The sequence below is a fragment of the Homarus americanus genome, unplaced genomic scaffold (genome assembly GCF_018991925.1).
Source record: "Homarus americanus isolate GMGI-L3 unplaced genomic scaffold, GMGI_Hamer_2.0 scaffold4896, whole genome shotgun sequence".
Taxonomy (NCBI): domain Eukaryota; kingdom Metazoa; phylum Arthropoda; class Malacostraca; order Decapoda; family Nephropidae; genus Homarus; species Homarus americanus.
This window is the reverse complement of record NW_024749657.1, coordinates 311,181-333,776: the sequence shown is the minus strand read 5'-3', so window position 1 is coordinate 333,776 and position 22,596 is coordinate 311,181. Positions and strand designations below refer to the sequence as shown.

General features: G+C 45.3%; 1 long non-coding RNA gene across 3 annotated transcripts in view; it reads left to right on the top strand.

The window, feature by feature from the left end:
* LOC121853530 overlaps positions 1-18,908 on the top strand; it is a 23,792-nt gene extending 4,884 nt beyond the window's left edge. For 2 of the 3 annotated variants that reach the window (XR_006086327.1, XR_006086326.1), the window contains exons 4-8: positions 11,054-11,184; positions 12,073-12,268; positions 12,928-13,063; positions 17,193-17,316; positions 17,855-18,908. This is a non-coding gene — a long non-coding RNA (uncharacterized LOC121853530). Of the gene's footprint in view, positions 1-10,901; positions 10,921-11,053; positions 11,185-12,072; positions 12,269-12,927; positions 13,064-17,192; positions 17,317-17,854 lie in introns of those variants that run through there. The other variant, XR_006086328.1, reaches the window with a different exon arrangement.
* Positions 18,909-22,596: the final 3,688 nt, after the last annotated feature.

Genomic DNA, 22,596 nt, shown 5'->3' with positions numbered 1-22,596 from the left:
AGGTGAGATGTTCCAACAATATTCCGCCAGGAAGGAAAGAGTGACGCTGCTGGTGGTGTTGTCTCAGGGTGACGCTGCTGGTGGGTGTTGTCTCCAGGGTGACGCTGCTGGTGGTGTTGTCTCAGGGTGACGCTGCTGGTGGTGTTGTCTCAGGGTGACGCTGCTGGTGGTGTTGTCTCAGGGTGACGCTGCTGGTGGTGTTGTCTCAGGGTGACGCTGCTGGTGGTGTGTCTCTGGGTGACGCTGCTGGTGGTGTTGTCTCAGGTGACGCTGCTGGTGGTGTTGTCTCAGGGTGACGCTGCTGGTGGTGTTGTCTCAGGGGACGCTGCTGGTGGTGTTGTCTCAGGTGACGCTGCTGGTGGTGTTGTCTCAGGGTGACGCTGCTGGTGGTGTTGTCTCAGGGTGACGCTGCTGGTGGTGTTGTCTCAGTACCACCCAAAACATTGTCCTTGGCTTCTGTTCTCACCTCTAACTTGCCGCTGCCATAGTACACACAGCCTCCCTCCCTCCCAAACCCATGTGTGAAAATACATTTATAGTTACATAGATAAACTCTGACTACATACACACACGGCAGAGGATGGCAGGCAGCGACACACACACGGCAGGTCATGGCAGGCAACGACACACACACAGGCAGGTCAGGAGCAACGACACACACACGGCAGAGGATGGCAGGCAGCGACACACACACGGCAGGTCATGGCGGGCAGCGACACACACACGGCAGAGGATGGCAGGCAGCGACACACACACGGCAGAGGATGGCGAGGCAGCGACCACACACCACGGCAGAGGATGGCAGGCAGCGACACACACGGCAAGGATGGCAGGCAGCGACCACACACGGCAGGTCATGGCAGGCATGACACACACACACGGCAGGTCATGGCAGGCAGCGACACACACACGGCAGAGGATGGCAGGGCGACACGGCAGAGGATGGCAGGCAGCGACACACACGGCAGGTCATGGCGAGGCAGCGACACACACACACGGCAGAGGATGGCAGGCAGCGACACACACACGGCAGGTCATGGCAGGCAGCGACACACACACGGCAGAGGATGGCAGGCAGCGACACACACACACGGCAGAGGATGGCAGGCAGCGACACACACACGGCAGGTCATGGCAGGCAGCAACACACGGCAGAGGATGGCGAGGCAGCGACACACACACGGCAGGATGGCAGGCAGCGACACACACGGCAGAGGATGGCAGGCAGCGACACACACGGCGGTCGCAGCGGGCAGCGACACACACGGCAGGTCATGGCGGGCAACGACACACGGCAGGTCATGGCAAGCAGCGACACACACACGGCAGAGGATGGCAGGCAGCGACACACACACGGCAGAGGATGGCAGGCAGCGACACACGGCAGAGGATGGCAGGCAGCGACACACACACGGCAGAGGATGGCAGGCAGCGACACGGCAGGTCGCAGGGCAGCGACACACACGGCAGGTCATGGCGGGCAGCGACACACACGGCAGAGGATGGCAGGCAGCGACACCACACGGCGGGATGGCGGGCAGCGACACACACACGGCAGGTCATGGCGGGCGACACACACACGGCAGGTCATGGCGGGCAGCGACCACGCCCAGAGGATGGCAGGCAGCGACACACACACGGCAGGATGGCAGGCAGCGACACACACACACACAACGGCAGGTCATGGCGGGCAGCGACACACACGGCAGAGGATGGCAGGCAGCGACACACACACGGCGAGAGGATGGCAGGCAGCGACACACGGCAGGTCATGGCGGGCAACGGCACACACGGCAGAGGATGGAGGCAGCGGCACACGGCAGGTCATGGCGGGCAGCGACACACGCACACGGCAGAGGATGGCAGGCAGCGACACACACACGGCAGAGGATGGCAGGCAGCGACACACGGCAGAGGATGGCGAGCAGCGACACACACGGTAGGTCATGGCGGGCAGCGACACACACACGGCAGAGGATGGCAGGCAGCGACACACACACGGCAGAGGGATGGCAGGCAGCGACACACGGCAGAGGGATGGCAGGCGGCGACACACACACGGCAGGTCATGGCGGCAGCGACACACGGCAGGTCATGGCAGGCAGCGACACACGACAGAGGATGGCGGGCGGCGACACACACGGCAGAGGATGGCGGGCAGCGACACACACGGCAGAGGATGGCAGGCAGCGACACACACACGGCAGAGGATGGCGGCAGCGACACACACACGGCAGGTCATGGCAGGCAGCGACACACACACGGCAGGGATGGCAGGCAGCGACACACACGGCAGAGGATGGCAGGCAGCGACACACACACGGCAGAGGATGGGAGCAGCGACACACACCCAGAGGATGGCAGGCAGCGACACACACACGGCAGGTCATGGCAGGCGGCGACACACACGGCAGGTCATGGCAGGCAGCGACACACACACGGCAGGTCATGGCGAGCAGGCGACACACACACGGCAGGTCATGGCAGGCAGCGGCACTCACACGGCAGGTCATGGCAGGCAGCGACACACACGACGGAGATGGCGGGCAGCGACACACACAGCAGAGGATGGCGAGGCAGCGACACACACACGGCGGGTCATGGCGAGCCAGCGACCGCGGCAGATGATGGCGAGGCAGCGACACACACACGGCAGGTCATGGCGGCAGCGACACACACGGCAGGGGTCATGGCGAGCGGCGACGACACACACACGGCAGATCGCGGGCAGCGACACACGGCAGGTCATGGCAGGCAGCGACACACACACGGCAGGTCGAGCGGGCAGCGACACACACGGCAGAGGTCATGGCGGGCAGCGGCACACAGCGGATGGCGGCGACACACACACGGCAGAGGATGGCGAGCGAGCACACACGGCAGGATGGCAGCAGCGACACACGGCAGGTCATGGCGGGCAGCGACACACACACGGCGGGGATGGCGAGCAGCGACACACACGGCAGAGGATGGCGGGCAGCGGCACACGGCAGGATGGCGGGCAGCGACACACACGGCAGAGGATGGCAGGCAGCGACACACACACACGGCAGAGGATGGCGACACACACACGGCAGAGGATGGCAGGCAGCGACACACACGGCAGAGGATGGCGGCGACACACACGGCAGGTCGGGGCAGCGACACACACACGGCAGGTCATGGCAGGCAGCGACACACACACAGCAGAGGATGGCAGGCAGCGACACACACACACGGCAGAGGATGGCAGGCAGCGACACACCACGGCAGGTCATGGCGGCAGCGACACACGGCAGGTCATGGCAGGCAGCGCACACACACGGCAGGTCATGGCGAGGCAGCGACACACACACGGGCAGGTCATGGCGGGCAGCGACACACCACGGCAGGTCTGGCGGCAGCGACACACACACGGCGAGAGGATGGCAGGCAGCGACACACACACGGCAGAGGATGGCAGGCAGCGACACACACACGAGGCAGGCATGGCGAGCGGCGACACACACGGCAGAGGGATGGCAGGCAGCGACACACACGGCAGAGGGATGGCGGGCAGCGACACACACACGGCAGGCGAGCGGCGACACACGGCAGGTCATGGCAGGCAGCGACACACACGGCAGGGTGGCGGGCAGCGACACACACACGGCAGGTCATGGCGGGCGACACGGCAGAGGATGGCAGGCAGCGACACACACGGCAGGTCATGGCAGGCAGCGACACACACACGGCAGAGGATGGCAGGCAGCGGCGCACACGGCAGAGGATGGCGAACGACACACACGGCAGAGGATGGCAGGCAGCGACACACACGGGGGATGGCGGGCAGCGACGCAGGTACACCGGTGCACGCCACACACACGGCAGAGGATGGCGGGCAGCGACACACGGCAGAGGATGGCAGGCAGCGACACACACACGGCAGGTCATGGCAGGCAGCGACACACACACGGCAGAGGATGGCGGGCAGCGACACACGGCAGAGGATGGCGGGCAGCGACCGCAGGTCATGGCGGGCGGCACACCAGGCAGAGGATGGCAGCGAGCGACACACGGCAGGTCATGGCAGGCAGCGACACACGGCAGAGGATGGCAGCAGCGACACACACACGGCAGAGGATGGCGGGCAGCAGGGCAGAGCGGCAACACGGCAGAGGATGGCAGGCAGCGACACACCCGGCAGGTCATGGCGGGCGGCACGCGGGTATGGCGCAGCGACACACACGGCAGGATGGCGGGCAGCGGCCACACACACGGCAGGTCAGCAGGCGACACACACACACGGCAGGGGATGGCAGGCAGCGACACACGGCAGAGGATGGGAGCAGCGACACACGAGCAGGATGGCAGGCAGCGACACACACACGGCAGGGATGGCAGGCAGCGACACACACGGCAGGTCATGGCAGGCAGCGACACACACGGCAGAGGATGGCGGGCAGCGACACACACACGGCAGAGGATGGCAGGCAGCGACACACACGGCAGGGATGGCAGACAGCGACACACGGCAGAGGATGGCAGGCAGCGACACACACACGGCAGAGGATGGCAGGCAGCGACACACACACGGCATGGCAGGCAGCGACACACACACGGCAGAGGATGGCAGGCAGCGACACACACACACGGCAGAGAGGATGGCAGGCAGCGACACACACACGGCAGAGGATGGCAGGACAAACACAGGCAGAGGATGGCAGGCAGCGACACACACGGCAGAGGATGGCAGGCAGCGACACACACACGGCAGAGGATGGCAGGCACACACGGCGGTCAGTGCGGCAGGCAGCGACACACACACGGCAGGTCATGGCAGGCAACGACACACACACGGGCAGAGGATGGCAGGCAGCGACACACACACACGGCAGGTCGGCAGGCAGCGACACACACACGGCAGGCAGGTCGCGGCAGGCAGCACACACACACGGCAGAGGATGGCAGGCAGCGACACACACACGGCAGGTCAGCGGCAGGCAGCGACACACACACGGCAGGTCGTGGCAGGCAGCGACACACAACAATAGCGGTGATACACGTCATTATCCTGCCGTAATAACGTCGCATTACACATTTAATTATTAACGTTATTCATCCTTATCACTATTATCCCTCTTCTTAATGTCTGGTGTGAGATCCTGCCAAGCTCTCTACTTACTCTTGTGTGTGTGTGAAAGATGGTACAAGTGTTGAGTAAAGGTTATGTCCGGTGGATGTTTACGTCACTACCCTCAGCACGTATCACTTCATTAACTCACTCGTGGACGATAAGAGGGGCAGCGTCCCCCTCCCTCAATGGCGGTAACCTGCAGGTAAACTGTTCTGTCCATTACGCCTCGCTTAGGGACCCCTTGCCAACCTCACCTTAACAAAACGCTAAAGAAAAAAGGTAATAGTTTAACGTGTGTAGCAAAGAGGTAACGGTTGGATGACCGTAGATTACTTTTCACTTTAAAGATCTTTCACAGTTTCCATGCTGACTGCGTATTTTATTTGATAGAATGTTTTCAAAATCAAGTCAATTATAATCAGAATGACCACCATTGTAGAATGATTTACGGTATTTTAACTTAGACTCTAGGTTAGTCCGTTCAGGTTTAGGATATGAGAAAGTTGTCCTTTTAAACCAACGGGGAAAAAAAAAGAGAATGACTTCACCCACACAAGCTTCCGTGACGCCTGCTGGACCACGACCCCCTGACGATGATCCTCCCCATACTGGCCAGATATTTTGTAAATAACATTGATTATGTGTTAAAGGAATATCCTTCCTTCCTAGGGCTTTAGTAAGCCCCTTTATAATATTTATACTGTATAACTTGTCACACTTGCCAGATGCTTCTGGTGTCATTGTACAGGGGTACCTAGTGACAGCACTAGGATCCCGCTTCCTCTATCAAGGAATAAACAATTGAAATTGAAATTGAATTGAATGACTTCACAGGTAAAAATTGTATTTGCAATATTAAACTATAATTATACGATATTTATACAACATGGTATTTAAATCCATTGTGCTTGTATTAGGGAATAAACACTGTAAGGTTGGGTAACTCAACACCCAAGTTTCAACACGTAGCTTCTGGAGGTGAGAGTACAACACAACACAACACAACCCTTGAAAACAAAGTGGATTCGCAGGTGTCGGAAACCCCAGCCTGACGTTATCTAAATTAAACTGGGAGTTATTTTTCTCTTTTCCTAAAGCGATAACGTGTTGTGAATATCAGGTCGACATCTGGCTTGGAGAAATACAGACACAGAGGCATACATACACACACACGGGGGGCACACACACACACACACACACACACACACACACACACACACACGGGCACACAGTAGTAGTAGTAGTTTATTGACAAAAGTATAAATACATAAAATATATACAAAGAATTCAAAATACATTTGTCCAACAAAATATTTTAAATCAAAACATAACATGTAAGGTACTATTTCAAACTTAACTATAGATTCCTAGTACCTCGTGTACATAATTACTTAATTCAGGCACATACATTTTCATTGAAGAGTTCACTGATACTGGAGAAAGTCACCATATGATACCTTTCACGACAATGTGTAAAGAGTGACAATCGATCATATGTCGTACACCTTGTACAGTACACGACTTTGTCATCGCATTGACATAATCTCAACTCTTCCGGTGTGAGGCTCCATTGCCTCTCTCTACTTGTTGTGTGACATTAGTCTCAGCTAGGGTAACGATTCGCGCTGAGAATCCGGGATAAATTTCTTACTTAAGTAAACCTCATGCACTATCATAAAAGGGTTGAAATCGGATACACACACACACACACACACACACACACACACACACACCCACCTTCTGGTCCGATTTGTATAACTGGAGGTAATTGTTAGGGTGCGTGGTACGGTAAGGTCAATCTGTAGACGACGGGAGCAACGATTAATGTGATGCCTTCTAGGTGTTGTCTGGCTCAGCTGTGAGGGACGAGGAGTGATGAGTCTCTCTCTCTCTCTCTCTCTCTCTCTCTCTCTCTCTCTCCAGGAACACAACTGAGAAAAGCGAAATTTGCTTTTTTGTGTGTCTGTGTCTGTCTGTCTGTGGGCCAAAAAATAAGTGCGGTGCCAACTAAACTCATGTACTGAAATAACTGGTAGGGAACACACAACACCCTACCTACCTGTCTCAGCCACTACTATGAGCCAAATAAAATAATCTTATGCTATGGTTGGACTCATATTTTTCAGGTATTATACACAAGGCAAGATTCCAGAGATTCTCAAAGGAGGTTAGGCTAGGCTAGGCTAGGTTGGGTTAGCATTAGGGTGGTTAATCTTATTCTTTGTGGTGGAATAATTTGGGATGGTGATTCTTCAGCGTGATTGAGTATCTATTGTAATGATGTTAGATAAATCCAAACGTTCTTAAACTCACTTTAGATCAGCCAAGAGTAGAAATTACCTAAACTGAGGGTGAGTTGGTTGGTTCCGCACTGTGAATTGGCCTCCCGGGCGCGTTTAAACCCATACAAGGGATCCAGACTGAATAAAGGTAAGGTTTTGTTTATATCTCGTTCGCCTTTTGGGATCGTAGGTCTGGCGATAATCACAGGGCAGGTCCATAGTATGGAGTTCTGAGTCGGGTTTATAGAGCAGTATATCACTGCACAGACCAGGGCCAAGTTATACTGTTACTGCTACTACTACACACAGTCTCTCTCTCTTCACTACAATGACTTAACCCCTTCCTGTACCTATTATTGTAATGGTAAATATAATGGATGTCTAGGTGGTCTAATAACGTGGCATCTTCCTCTTTCTTTTTTCTCCCTTCTCTTCCTCTTCTCCTTCCTCTTCTATATCCTCTTCTTCTCCCAACGCTAATATCACCGCCATTCTTCCACCATTTCCACTCAGATCTCTAAATCACGTTTTGTAACTAATAATGACCCGTTAAAACCACTGGTTCTCCTCCTCCTTCTTCCTCCTCCTAGCCTAACCCAATCCCTCGATGACTCGTATGCCCAGCCGTGTTTAAGTAATCAATAAACTCGAGTGTGTCTAATGGGAACATCGAAACCTACAGATGAAGAGATGGGTTGGATAATGAATTCCTTTGGAGTAGGACCTTATACTGCACCCTCCAAGTGATAGAGTGAGGGAGGGTTTATTTTGAAGGTCATTTGTAGGAGTTTGCTCTGTCTCTCTTGATCGTAATGTAATACTCGCGACAATAAATCCATCTCCTACGCTAGTTGAGACGCAGGACGCTAGAGGGAGCTAGTAAACGATTATTGATGGTCGATGTATCACACACTCTCTCTCGTCTGATTAACATGGGTTTGAAGGAAGTTGAAAGAGAGGGAGATAGTGAGAGAAATAAAGTGAGAGTAAGAGTGAAATAGAGAGAATGGGCTTTAGAGAAAAGGTGTAAACATGAGAGAAAGACAAAGACCTAAAACAAGAGACAAGTAATCACAGATTTTCGGACACCAATTCCTTGTCAACTGTCACCAAGGTTATTAAGCACCGTTCATTAAGTCTTAGTTTTAGGTCCTTCAACTAACTGGATTATACATCCCTCATTAAGTATTAGCCCTCCAAAAGAAAACAGTTGAAAATTTATTGCGATTATTTATATAAAAACCACAATATTTGTAAACGCAGAGAAAGGCTCACGACGTCATTACGCTGTTAATTAAACGCCCAAGACACATATAACACCCACTTACAAGTTCCCAGACAAATTAAATAAAGTTTAAAAGACAGGAATGAAAAACAAAAGTGGCGATACATTGAAATCGATTAGTTTACGCTCAGCAAGGCGTGATAATTCCATCAAACGGGTCACCCCATGGCTGACGCACGCGAGAACGCACCCAATGTAAACAAACACGTTGGAACGCACCCAATGTAAACAAACACGTTGGAACGCACCAATGTAAACAAACACGCTAGAACGCACCCAATGTAAACAAACACGTTGGGACGCACCCAATGTAAACAAACACGTTGGAACGCACCCAATGTAAACAAACACGCTAGAACGCACCCAATGTAAACAAACACGTTGGAACGCACCCAATGTAAACAAACACGTTGGAACGCACCCAATGTAAACAAAACACTAGAACGCACCCAATGTAAACAAACACGTTGGAACGCACCCAATGTAAACAAACACGTTGGAACGCACCCAATGTAAACAAACGCTAGAACGCACCCAATGTAAACAAACACGTTGGAACGCACCCAATGTAAACAAACACGTTGGAACTCACCGAAATTCTGCTGGACAAATCTAACAAAACAAACTCGGGCTTGATTATATTCCGAGGTGACAAAATCGCAACTATACTGTAACCCACTGGACGAATTTCCTCTATTTCAATTATATGAACTCAGAAAATTATTTGGTAGATGCAATAAATGGAATTTACGATCTCTCTTTCTGTATTTTGCTATGTTGGAGCACTTCCCTCACGTTTTCCGAGACTGAATGTGATGAGATGAACCTTTTTCCTTGGATCAGGAAGCCTAAAAGTAATATAGCAATACACCCGAGCTATATTATATAACTTTATCTCGGAGTTTCTGATCGAAGAATTCAATTTGGACCTAAACCTTCCTACCTCCTTCCCTCCTTCACCTTTCTCCACTCTCAACCCTCCGCATTCTTCCCTCCCACCACCCTCCATCTTCCTGTCTCCCTCCACCTACCTCAGCTTATTAAAAAAAATTGATAATTTGTTTTGGAAAAAGTGGAATTGTATATTATCTTACAAAGGTCTCTCTCTCTAGGCTAGGATAACCAATCTCCAAGTAGACGCTGTACCCATACCGGAAGACTAGCATAAACTTTGGGATAAACCTTTAAAGCATACACTTGAACACTATATTATTGAATGTGACACTGTCAAAGACTTCAGGCCACCTGGCTTATTGTATCATGAACTTTGTAATTATTACATTTAATCAGGGTTGCTTGAGGATATTCTTGCTGTTTATCCTAAATTTGCTAGCCCACACTAATTAGTCTTTAATTAGAATATGACGTCCAATGTATATGAACCACTGTCGTGCGTGGCAGTGAACAGTGAAATCACCCACACGACTCTCACCTATATATACTGTTAATGAATAAGATCTACTACTTTGTGTATGAACTTCTGTTCTGCGTGGCAGTGAGAAGTGATACCACCCTCAGTGTCAAGACCTGGCTGAATTACTCAGGATAGGCAAACTGTACTCCAAGCTTTGTCTCTCTCTCTCTCTCTCTCTCTCTCTCTCTCTCTCTCTCTCTCTTGATATTGATACGGTTTATTTAGCCAAAAGAACGCTGTCAGATAGTCGATAATAATCATAATATTAACAGGGCTGAGCCAGTTGAGAGCCTGAACTCTCTCTCTCTCTCGTCAGTGGGTAGCCAATACTTAACCTTATTTTGATTAAATATTAGTCATAGTAAACATGACGTGGGTGTGTATGTGTGTCTCTGTGCCTTTTCTGTCTGTCTGTCTGTGACGATTTATGTCTGTCTGTCCGCACTGGAGCAGGTTCAGATACATTCAGGGGCCAGTGCATGCCCAGTACTTGCCAACAGTGTGTAACAGAGACGTGACCGATCGCCCGGGCGGCTAACGAGCCGATCAGTGGTGAAGAGGATAAAAGTAAAAAGTAAAAAGTCTGTCTGTCTAAGCACACACATCATGGTCCCCAGCTGAGAGCCGGGGGAGAGGCGCTACTATAACTTCCTCCTACAATGTGCCCATCCTTACATAGCTTCCCTCCTCCACCAACCCTTTTCTCCCTTTTCCTCCACCCCCTCCTCCCTCCTCCCTCTCTACCCCTTTCTCCTCCCTTCTCCTTCACCCTCTCCTCCCTCTGTTGTTAATAAAGCCTGTATATAAACAATACAAGTATATAGTATTATCTCCTAAGTCTTAGGTAAACATTGCACTTAATAAACAGGAATATTGTATGTACTTATTAATGTGTGTTTTTGTTATGATTTACACTGTTATTGCCTTCGGGATTTATAGCACCCAGTAATCCGGATTCCTTGTTGTTTATCTTACAGGAGGAGAGACACCTGCGGCAATACACTCAGGGGCCACCAGGCTCAGGTCCACCTCCTATTACCCTCTACCACTCCTATTGTCTCTTCTCCTCCTGGCCTCCACTTACCTCATCAGGCCCTCCAACGCCACGGTAAGCCTCCTAGAGCCTCTAGTACTGTAGAGAGTAAATGTGAGAAGACTCTTTTTCTCTCTCTCGACAAATACAGTAAGATCACGATACAGTAGTTTGTATTGTGTGTGTGATAACCAGTGTTGCCTGTCTGCAATAGTAAGTTCCGTGTGTGTAATTAAATGTTATCTCTTCAATTAAAAGTTGTTTGTTTGTAATTATAAGATGGTTGTAATTATAAGTTTGTCAGGTTAACTCACTGCAGATATTCCTACGACTTGGTACAAAATGTTGTATAGGAATGTGTGTGTGGGGGGGGGGCAGATCCTTCTACGGTGATGTAGAGTGTGTGGTGGGGGGAGGGGCATAGTGTCTCTTGTTCCACTTTACATATTTCCCTCCCTTCCTACCATCTTTCCATCCCTTCCTACCATCTTTCTCTCCCTCCTTCCCTCCCTTCGACAGTGGGATAGTGATTTAGGTTAACAAAACATTTAAGCAAAACCATAAATGTTTATATTGTAATGATGGGTTAGGGTAGTTTGGGTGAGGTTAGGTTAGGTTAGATTATTTTAGGTTGGTGTTGGATTAGGTTAGGTCAGTTGTGAGTGACAGAGTAGATTAGGTAAGGTTAGTTTGACTGAGGTTGGGTTAGATTATGTTAGGTTGGTGTTGGATTAGGTTATGTTAAGTTAGTTTGAGTGAGGTTAGGTTAGATTATGTTAGGTTCGGTGTAACTTAACGAGGGAAATGTGTTTTAGACAGACATAGTTTAAAGAAATACTTAAGTGAAGCAAGAAATAATTTCGGGAGGCAAATAATGGTTTAGTGAAGCAAGAAATAGTTTAGCAGAGATAGACCAGAGACAGAGAGATGTCATCTCTGCACAGCTTGTGGGTCCTCTTACAGACGTCTGGACAGGACGACTCACAACCAGCTAGAGGCTCTGATCAACCCCAACCCTCCATGGCTGCCCTTACGAGGTGTGATGGAGTGGGTTTTCCTCTCTATATGTATGTGGCTCACCAAACCCATTTTCCACGCCCACGGACATCTGAGTCAAGCCCACAGCGGAAGATGGGCGGCTATCTCCCTCATCACCATGGTTAGTGTGTATGTGGGTACTAATATAATTGTATGTACGTGTGTTGGTCAATAACTTGAGCTTACATTCTTCAAAGTTAACACATCTCTGTTCCACAAGTCCTGGAAACATTATAATTGAGTAGTAGTAATGATATTGATAATAATAATGATATAGTATAATAAGAATGATTAATAATAATATTATTATTAATCATAGCAGTACCACACACACACACCTCTACACAAGAGAAGAGGCCAGATATAACTCACCTTTGGTCCTGTCAGTGATGCTAACAGAAGCAAGATCAGCAGATAAATCCTCAAGTTTCCTTTCAAGTACACAAGATTTTGACAAATTTGCTCCTTTTTTGTTTGTCAGTTGTGGTGAAGTTATTAGTGTCAGTGTAGTGTTATGAGTCCCTGATGCCTCCTGAAGATATATTAAGTAGTTCTAGGTTTATCCATATAACTTACTGATGCAGCTTATGTGTACAGCTGACTTATCTAACTTATTTATGTACCTTATTTATGCAACTTATGTTTATAAGTTATTTAAACAGCTTAGTTATACAACTTATTTATTCAACTTGTTTTTACAGCTTATTTACACAACTTATCCTTAAAACTTACCTCTCCTTACTAGCCACTTGAGCCTGGTAACTTTGTGATGCATTTCAGAGAGGATGTTGAGGGTGGAGGAGAATTGTGTGGTGGAGTCAGCTTGGAGGAGGCACAATAACGACACCAGCTCTCGGGTGTGTTCGGGCGCCAGGGAGAGCTGAGTGGGTTATGCTCTGTGATGGCCGGCTTCCAGGTAAATCAGTCTACAGATATATTTATTTTTTTAATCAACTGTATAATAATTTACTTTAATGATGGGTTTAAGATGGTTATTTACTAATGTCTTTTAGTTAAATGCAACTTTTATTATGTTGTACCTCCCTCCCTTCCTTAACTTGGTGTCACCTGCTGAATATGTTCTGGGGATGTGCAGTTCAACCAAAACCTAAACTAATATAAACTGACCTACTCTTTTATTCCGAGAGGTAACCTCAGCACCCCTTAAGCTTTCAATGATGTTTAGATCAAACTGCCCATAACCGGAAATTTTTCAGTTCACTACAAACTCAGACGCTACACCTGAAATTATGTGACTCGCGGATTTCAAGTCTATCTCACGGTCTCCCGGATAAACCCAAAAATCTCTCGGATTTCTACACCTGCCGCTCGCTAGCATTGTGAACAGGGCACATAACCAGCATTTTTAATCAAAATTGTTTTTAGAAATTAAATCGAAGCCATATTCCTTAACAGTTGATGGATCAAACGACAACGAAGTAGGACTGCTGAAAATTATCCCACTAACGGTACACATTTTCACTCATGATGGAGTCTGTACTCTGCTGCTTGACATGTGCATGACCAAAGGATCTACAGCTGAAGACATTTTTAAGAAAATGGATAAAACCTTAATGCAGCATAAAATTTGTTTGGGTAACTGTGTCGGCGTTGGTGTGGATATTACTTCTGTGAACCTAGGAAAGAAAAACTCAATCATGACTAGGGTAACCACGAAAAACCCAGCTGTTTTCTTCAATGGCTGCTCTTGCCACATTCTTCACCACACTGCTTATATACAGTACAAGGCTGCTGAGAGGATTACACAAAAACAACAGGCATTGATGTTGAAGATTTCTGTGTAGACATTTACTACTTGTTTGACAAATCAACATACCAGGTAAAGGAAGCTGTCTCCAAGAATTTTGCATGTTTTGTGATACAGTATATGCGCTATGCAGGCATGGCCAAACATGTCTCTACCTGCTGGTTGAGCCTGGAAAACACCTCAAAGGCTATTTCCTGGACAGTGATGACAGCCAGGCAAGATTTAAACATCTGCAGCAACAATTTAAGAATCCCATGACACAAGTTCATCACTTTTTCTATCAGTCGGTAGTACAACTATTTATTCATGTGAATAAGTTCAACCCAGTCATATAAGTTTTGCATGCTGTATTGTATGATTTACTTTAAAAAACTTTCCTGCCAATTTCTACATGTCAAGATGATGAGAGACATTGGAGCAGAGACGATAAACTTTGGTGATGGCTCGGCCATGAAGACTCATGAGCAGCTGGACATAGGAATCTCAACAAAAAGTACACTCCAGAAAATGTTCACAGATGGATATGATACAAACATGTTAAAATAGTTCTGCCATGGCATCAGATCTTTTTATGTACAAGCATTTAACTATGCTGGAAGCCATTTGCCTCTAGATGACCCTGTGCTCAAGAAGGCCAGGTTTCTCGACTTTACGAAGAGAGAATCAGCCGAAGTGTCTCAACTTGAATACTTTATCGACCGGTATTCATCTCTCCTTCCATTTAACAGTGTTATGGTAAAAATGGAATTATTAAAGAATGAGTTCATTTCCTATCAGTTGCTAAAAGTAAGGTCCATTGCTTAGGTTGGGGTTCATATCAATAATAACAAATCAACAAAAATAAACGTGGACATTCATAGTAAAGTTCAGATGGGAACATCGAAAGCCATGAAGGTAAGGTAGAGGACTGCCTAGAATATTAAGGAAAGTTCTGCATCTACCCGGTAGACGTCAGGTGTGTGGGTACAAACTATCATCTTAAAGAGAGGCAGAGACTAATGGTGCCACAGTACTTCGTTTTAGTGTATGATATTTTTATTTGTTGAGTCGTCTCTTGAAGGTCTCCACGTGAACCTAAATATTTGTTATACGGCAGGGCACATGATGGACGTGGAAGACAAAGTAAACATTTATGGATGTTCGAGCTTAATTACTTTTATTCCCGTACACTCTTAAATACTGTCGGTCGCGGGCTACTTGTTAACTTTGCACTACACTATGATAGTGTAAACATTACGACTACCGCTCTTCTCACTAAATTCACAGCACATTGCCAGAATCTATAAAATGTATGAACAATATATGGAATTATATCCACATTACTTATATACAGTATTTATAAACTTTTTCAATCACCAAAAATAACATTTAATTTGGAAATAACATTTATTTTTGTGAAGAGAAACTACACTGGACAGATACAGGTTGTACCTCTCTAGTCCGGCAACCTCGGGACCTGACCGGTGCCGGACCATGGAAATTCACCCTTTTCCTGGATAGCTAGTGACTTGTGCTTATGCTTGAAAGCACTAGCACCACTTTCTCTGCATCATGGTCTCTTTGAAGACATATTGAAGGGTTAAATGTTGTATAGTAGCTTCTCAAATTTCGCGAGTTTTTAATTCAACGTATTTTATTGGAACACACACACAAAAAAATAAAATAAAAAATTTGACGGCGAAAACTTGAATTTCGACGGGTTTGAGCGGCCCGCCAACGTGCAGACGACGTGCATAATCGTGTAAGCAGCGTCATTTCTCTTATGTACAAAAGATTCATTATTGTTTATTACTGAATGTCTTTTTTATTGAATTAATGTTTGTGTGCAAAATGAGCAATACAATTCATTAATAATATAGAATATTAAAACACACGAGGAAATGACACAGCATTGCTTTCGTTGATTACAAAACCAGTGACTGGCTGGTTCTACATATAAAACTGAAGAAAATAAGACCTTGGTTATAGCTGTAGTAAAATTAATATGGTTGTTTTAAGTAATGTTATTTAATGTTAATAAATGGAACAATAGAAGTAGCTACGATAATGGTAAAGAAAAAAGAGAGATCGCGTATGTAAGTGCGCACACGTGAAAACATATCGTCATTACTTTTCATAAGAATATGAAAGCAACACTTATTTACTGTTCATATATATTTTAATTAATGTTTCTGAATTTGTTTTTATTGAATTAATGTTTGTGTGTGCAAAGTTAACAATACAATCAATTAATAATACAGTACATGGAATATGAAAACACACGATGAGACGAGACGGCTGCCGGCATTGTTTATGTTAAAGCTTACGAAACCAGTGACTGATTGGATCTACATATAAAACTGAAGAAAATAAGACCCTGATTGTAGCTGTAGTAAAATTAATGTAAAAAAATTAATATAGTTGTTTGAAGTACCTGTAATGTTATTTAATGTTACTAAATGGAACAATATAAGTAGCTAACCATTAATGGTAAAAAAAAGTGAGACTGCGCGTATGTAAGTGTGCACATGTGAAAACATATCATCATTACTCTACATAAGAATATGAAAGCAACACTTATTTACTGCTCATATATATTGAAGGGTTAAATGTTGTACTCTGTATAGACAAGCAGAGGGAGAGAGAGAGAGAGCGAGCAGCCGAACTGCCGGATGTAAACAGACCTTAATTTCCCGCGGCTTTGTTGTTTGTTTTTTTATGGGGATTAGCCCACCCGGGCATAGGTCACTGACCCACATTGGGGTCTGAGGGGCAAAAATTTAACACTCCTGTAGTAATAATAATAATAATAATTCAGTTAAGTAAAAAAAAAAAAAAAACCTGCCTATCTACCTATTGGACAAACTAAAATCGTTCCGGACCATAGAATGCCGGACTAGAGAGGTACAACCTGTAGCTGGTGTCTGTACAACACTTTATATTTATTTCCTTGTCGGAGAACTACAAAAGGAGCGAGTGTTACACCGTGGCCATGTTTAATCTCTGACCTTCAACACACTCAGACAAGCAGACAGAGGGAAGTCATGCATCACAACTCTTCACTTTTCGTCAAACTTGCTGAATAAATAAGTTGTCTAATTCATAGTTCAAGTTTACACAATTTACTAACTGTTGTATTTATTAAATAGGGTATTTTTTCACATATACCACAGTATTATATATATACCAAAAGTTTATTTTTTTTAATAGATGGCAGACAATGGATGTTAAAATGTAGAAGAATATTGTAAGTCGCTGTTCGTATGACAAAGATGAATGAGTGTTGTTGGTGTTGCAGGTGACCGCAGGCAGTAGGGGCTCTGGCGGCGTCCTGCTGGGTCCAGACTAGTCGTGTTGAGTCCTCCAACACAACAACCGTACGCTACCTTGCTAGCAACACCGTCAAGCCTGCGGTACTGGAGGTAAGGCTAGCATAGTTGTTGGTAATCATTGCGTACCTTTATTTAGTAGTATCATCACTGGCACCGGGATTCACGTAATATCTTATTTGTAAAATGCACCAAGATGCGAGTAGTTGATGTTCCGATGTTTTCAGCAGAGGCAAGGAAAACGCGAATATGATACAGAACAGTGCAGGAGATGACATTGAAAACGAGGAAGGAGCACATTTGATCACATAATTTTTAAGTTAGAAAGGAATATAGTACATGAAGATAAGGCACCCCAGTTTATTTTTCTTAATGATTAAATACCCAAACTCTTCCATAACCCCCAGGTAGCATCCTTCAGGTGTGTACGGTAGGTTGGAGTGTCTAGTCTTCATTTATATGTTGTACTGTACATTGGTGAGAGTAATACTTTTTTTTTCAGAATTGATTACTAAACTATCCTGTGTTAGTTTAAGGAACAGATTCTGATACTGTATTTTTGTGTGATTTACGACAGCTAATAACATAGTTTTAATAAGTAACTTCATAACTTTGTTCTACTTCCCCTCAGGTGTCAACAACCTGCACCATCACGTAAACAGGGCAGCACTTGTCTTCCTCAGTTACGTCGTGCTCGTCCCAGCAGTCGCGCCGCCGTTGGCTCGCTTTCCTTTGTTCTACCCTCTACAGTTACACATTCTACAAGGCATTAACTACACTCTGGGATCATTAATACAGAAATTATGCAGTACTTAATGACATTTACTTGGCTAAGCTACTTGACTTACGGTTTGTTATACAATAAAAGTTGCTGATTTTTCTTGAGATAATTACTGGCGTCGAGTCCATAGTTGTTGAAGTATAATAATACATTATAACATGAACAAGACCTTAGCTGTTGAAGTGTAGTAATTCATTATAACGTCAACAAGACCTTAGGTGTTGAAGTGTAGTACTGTACTGTAATTCATTATAGCATCAACAAGTAGATTGTCGCCTTCATCCCACTACACCAGCGGATACCTAACTAACTATCTCTTGGTATTAAACAACTGTTATTGTCTAACAAAAAACAATAATGTAAGCAGTTGTTACCATATTACTTCGACACTTGGTAGTACAGTGCCTGTAGTTCATAAATGAGATATACTTGTAGTTGATGGACGCGGGTCACATCTTATTATAACATGAAAAAACACTCTACAATGAAAAAAGCCCTTAGTAAATAGATGTTAAAATTATTTTTCCTTACATGACCTTCAGATAGATGCCAGGTGTTGTCAAAAGTATCCAGGTACTTTTGTGTGCCACAGTACATGCAAACAGTGTCAGGAAGACGCTTGTGTTGACTGTTGGAAGCGAGTCGCTGCTGAACACTCATGGGTCATTACATATACAACAACAAACCCAGCTTGGCCTGACATAAACAGATAAGAGCAATAAGAATATATACACTAGTTCCCAGACTTTGTTACACTGTAGTAGGGTACAGTGATCCCCCAGTTAACGAGCACAATCCGTTCCAGCAGGTTGCTCGTTAACCGAAGAACTCGTTAACCGAAACCATTGTCTCAATGGGTTTTTGGGTAATTGGTTCCAGCTCACCGAAAATTGCCTAAATTCAACAAAAAAGGTAGAAAAGTACACTTACTTTGAGGTGTGTATGTAGAAGGCTCCTGGATGATGATGATGGGAATTAGAATGGGGGTGGAGGAGAAGGGAGAAGAGAAGGCATTGGGGTGGAAGAGAAGTCACCCCATGGAGCCATTTCACCCATAAAATTTTAGTTCTCTTGGTGTAATTCAAGATTATTTTCTTTAAATCAACACTGCACTGCATTATATATTGTCAATATGTAAAATAAATTTCAAAATGACCAATAATTTGCTTGGAAACCGAAAAAAAAGCATTTAGTTGAAGAGAGTCTCAAGCAAGATGTTACCTCCACTGAAAAGACAGAGACTGGCGCCTGTTTGGTGTGTTGACAGGCTAGATGGCGCGCATAAAACTAATTTCCTTACCTTCAATTATGTTTAGTAATTGTTAAAATTACTAAAAAATTTAATATTAAACTTTTAAAATTATTGAATAGTATAAACTTCTTGATATTTACTAAAATAGTAAGGAATTTCAGCCCTAAAACTGATTACTGTATTGGCGGACTAATACTACAGCTGGTGGACCGCCAAATGCAAGCGAAAACATGTTGAGGTCGGCTCGTAAAAAACTCGTTAACCGAAGTTAAGAATCTTATGGAAGGTAATTCGTTAACCGAGGCGCTCGTTAACCGAGGGATCACTGTACAGCAATATGGTCGATGTACAGTACAGTACACATCGCCGACACAAATGCAAAGTAATTGATTTTTATCTCCAATATCAGAGAAACTGTATCTAATCTATACTAATCCAACAAGCTTAGAGTAATTCTGGTCAAATTAGCCTTGTTGGGATAAGTTCGCTCCTTTCGTATCGCCTAAAACTATGTCTTTTCGGTCCTGTTTGTGGTGTACTGTACTGTAACTTTTAACAGAGGTCATATTGCCATTATATAATAATTATGTTCTTGTGTGACGAAGATAATGGAAGCTGTATACAGATGTACATTTTTTGTAACATTTACAGATTAAAAAAATAAACAAATAAGTATTTTGTAATAGCGGCTGACGAGGACATGTAAATACTGGTAATTAATATTATATAAGTAATGTTTACACTCAATTACTTGCCTTGTTGTGCACGGTAATGTTTTATTGTACCAGCTGTGACGTCCAGACCCAACCTAACCTATTCTAACCCAACCGAACTTTTCCTCACCCAATATCCTATCCTCTCCTAGTCCAACTTAATCCATTCTAATCCAACCCAACTAACTTATCCTAACCTAACTCATTCTACCCTATCCTCTCCTCATCCAACTTAATCCATTCTAATCCAACCTAACCCAACCCAACCCAAGTCACCTAAGTTCAATCCAACCCAACCCAACGTATCCTAACCCATCCCAACTTATCCTATCCCAATCCAACCTAACCCAACCCAATCTAACATCCTAACCCAACCCATCCCAACCCAACCCAACCCAACCCAACCCAACCCATTAATTCTAACCCAGCTCAGTTCCACCCATCCTGACCCAATTCAACAAAATTTAACCCAACCCATCCTAACCTAGCCCAACCCTACCCAACTTGACTAGAAATAAATGTTGGTCACTGCCTTTGCCCTTTATTACCACTACAAACTTATGGATCATTATTATTATTATTATTATTATTATTATTATTATTATTATCAACTCTCAAGTGTCCCATTTAATATCCACGGTAGCGCAGCCTAAAAGTAGTTTGTGTTAGTTAGGGGTTTGTGGAAGTATCTTTCCACCAATCACAGGCTGTGCCCCCCGTTACCTTCCAACTTCACCAAGCATATACTGTACGTTCATATAAGCGGTGACGCGACCACCACTGTTACAAAGAGGTGCCGGTTCATACATTATTCGATTGCTACGCAGACTAATTTGTCGCAAAAAAAAAAGTGGGGAGCTTTCAGTCCGAAGAGCTGTATGCGGAGTAGATACTCTGCATGTTTTGAAATAATAATATTGGGCTTGTATTACAGTATTTGCCATTATTTTATTATGAAATTATACATAATATTGACTGACATCAAAATGAAGGCATATTTATATTTTAACAAAATTACTTCAATTGCGTTACAGTATTTGAATGAAACGCTTCATTAAAATAGCCTAATACAATTTGAGTCGAACTATTTCTCGTTAAATAGCTAATTATTATTATTTTTTTTTGTTAAAGACAAACAAAAGCATACTACTGAATGTATTATATGCAATTACAAAATAAATGGGCTATTTTTCCATTACTTTTAGTAAGATATATACAAAGGATCACTATCCCACCAAGCGGCTAACGAGCAGATCAGTGGTGAAGAGGATAAAACAAAACAAAAAACAAAACCGGCAGGATGATCGAGATGCAGCAACACTGGCAGGGTGTGGGCCCAGTACAGAAAGTTGTCAGAAGTGTGGATTATGGTTTAAAGGTCGTACTATTTACGTCTGTGAACGTGTAGCGAACATAACTTCCACAGATATCATATGAAAATGCATGAGAACAATGATCTGGAAAAAGGATAAATGTATCAGAACTATATGAGGTGTTGGGAGTGACCCAAAAACTATACTTGAAAGGAAATATCTTGTATGCATCGGTGTGAACTTAATACACCTCGTATCCTCGCGTGACTTATACCCACGACATGTACAGTGATCAGAGAATCTTATGTCTGTGTTCAAATAGTGCAATGTGTGAGAGGAGGATCCCTAATTACAGTTTTAAGTGAAGTGTATATACCCTCGCCATGAACATTCGGCTTTTGTTTTAAGGGAGCGTCCTTTGTACCTACCTCGAGGGTTCCGCGTTGATATTATAACCCAATGAATTAACCCACGAACTAGCAAACCAGAACCTTACCTTAGTGTGTAATTTAGGATTAAAATATGTGTTTATAAGGCATGAGGTTACAATATACAGGAAAGTGTTCATGTGAGAACCGTAAGAAATAAAAGTAAAAATTAAAGATTGGAAACTGTAGGCCTACATGGTGATGAGCGGCGGGGCACTGCCCTCAGTGTCCTCCATTCTACCATCACCTCAGGTCAGTGTCCTCCATCGGCCTACATCCCGCCCTGAAAAAAAAGCTTATACAGCAGTTATTACAGTTTAAAGCTTTGCCTGATGTATAAGTGAAATAGTAATGTGTTATGGGGTGTGATAACCACCCATCAGGCATTATCCCTCAGTGTCCTCCGTTCTACCATCACCTCAGGTCACACGCGGTCCGAGCACCTTGCTGGGCGGCGGCCATTCTCCCTGTGAGTGTCCCACCATGTGAGGTGACTACCAGCTATACTATTCCATTGTGAACCTGTGGATTCCCAGCAGACCACCCCAAATGAGTAGGAATAAATAAGGAAATGCTTGAGAAACTCCGCGGTCGTCACTTGGAGCGACCTATAATACCAGGCGCAGAAACAGTACTGGTATATCTCTGGGTGTAGCCCTCGTCTCTATCCACCGAGGACGGTGTGCGAACGAGGTGCCTGATATGTGTACCTAGAAATTACAAGGAGTCCCATGCTTGCAGGTGTGGTGAGCTGGTGCTACAGGGAGGTGAGATGGTGTTACTATGTATGATGACCTAAGGTGCTATATTCCATACAGGTGGAGCAGTCCGACGTGTTGAGTGACATTATAAGAAGGATAACCAAAATCATCGTTGTTCTTCTGAG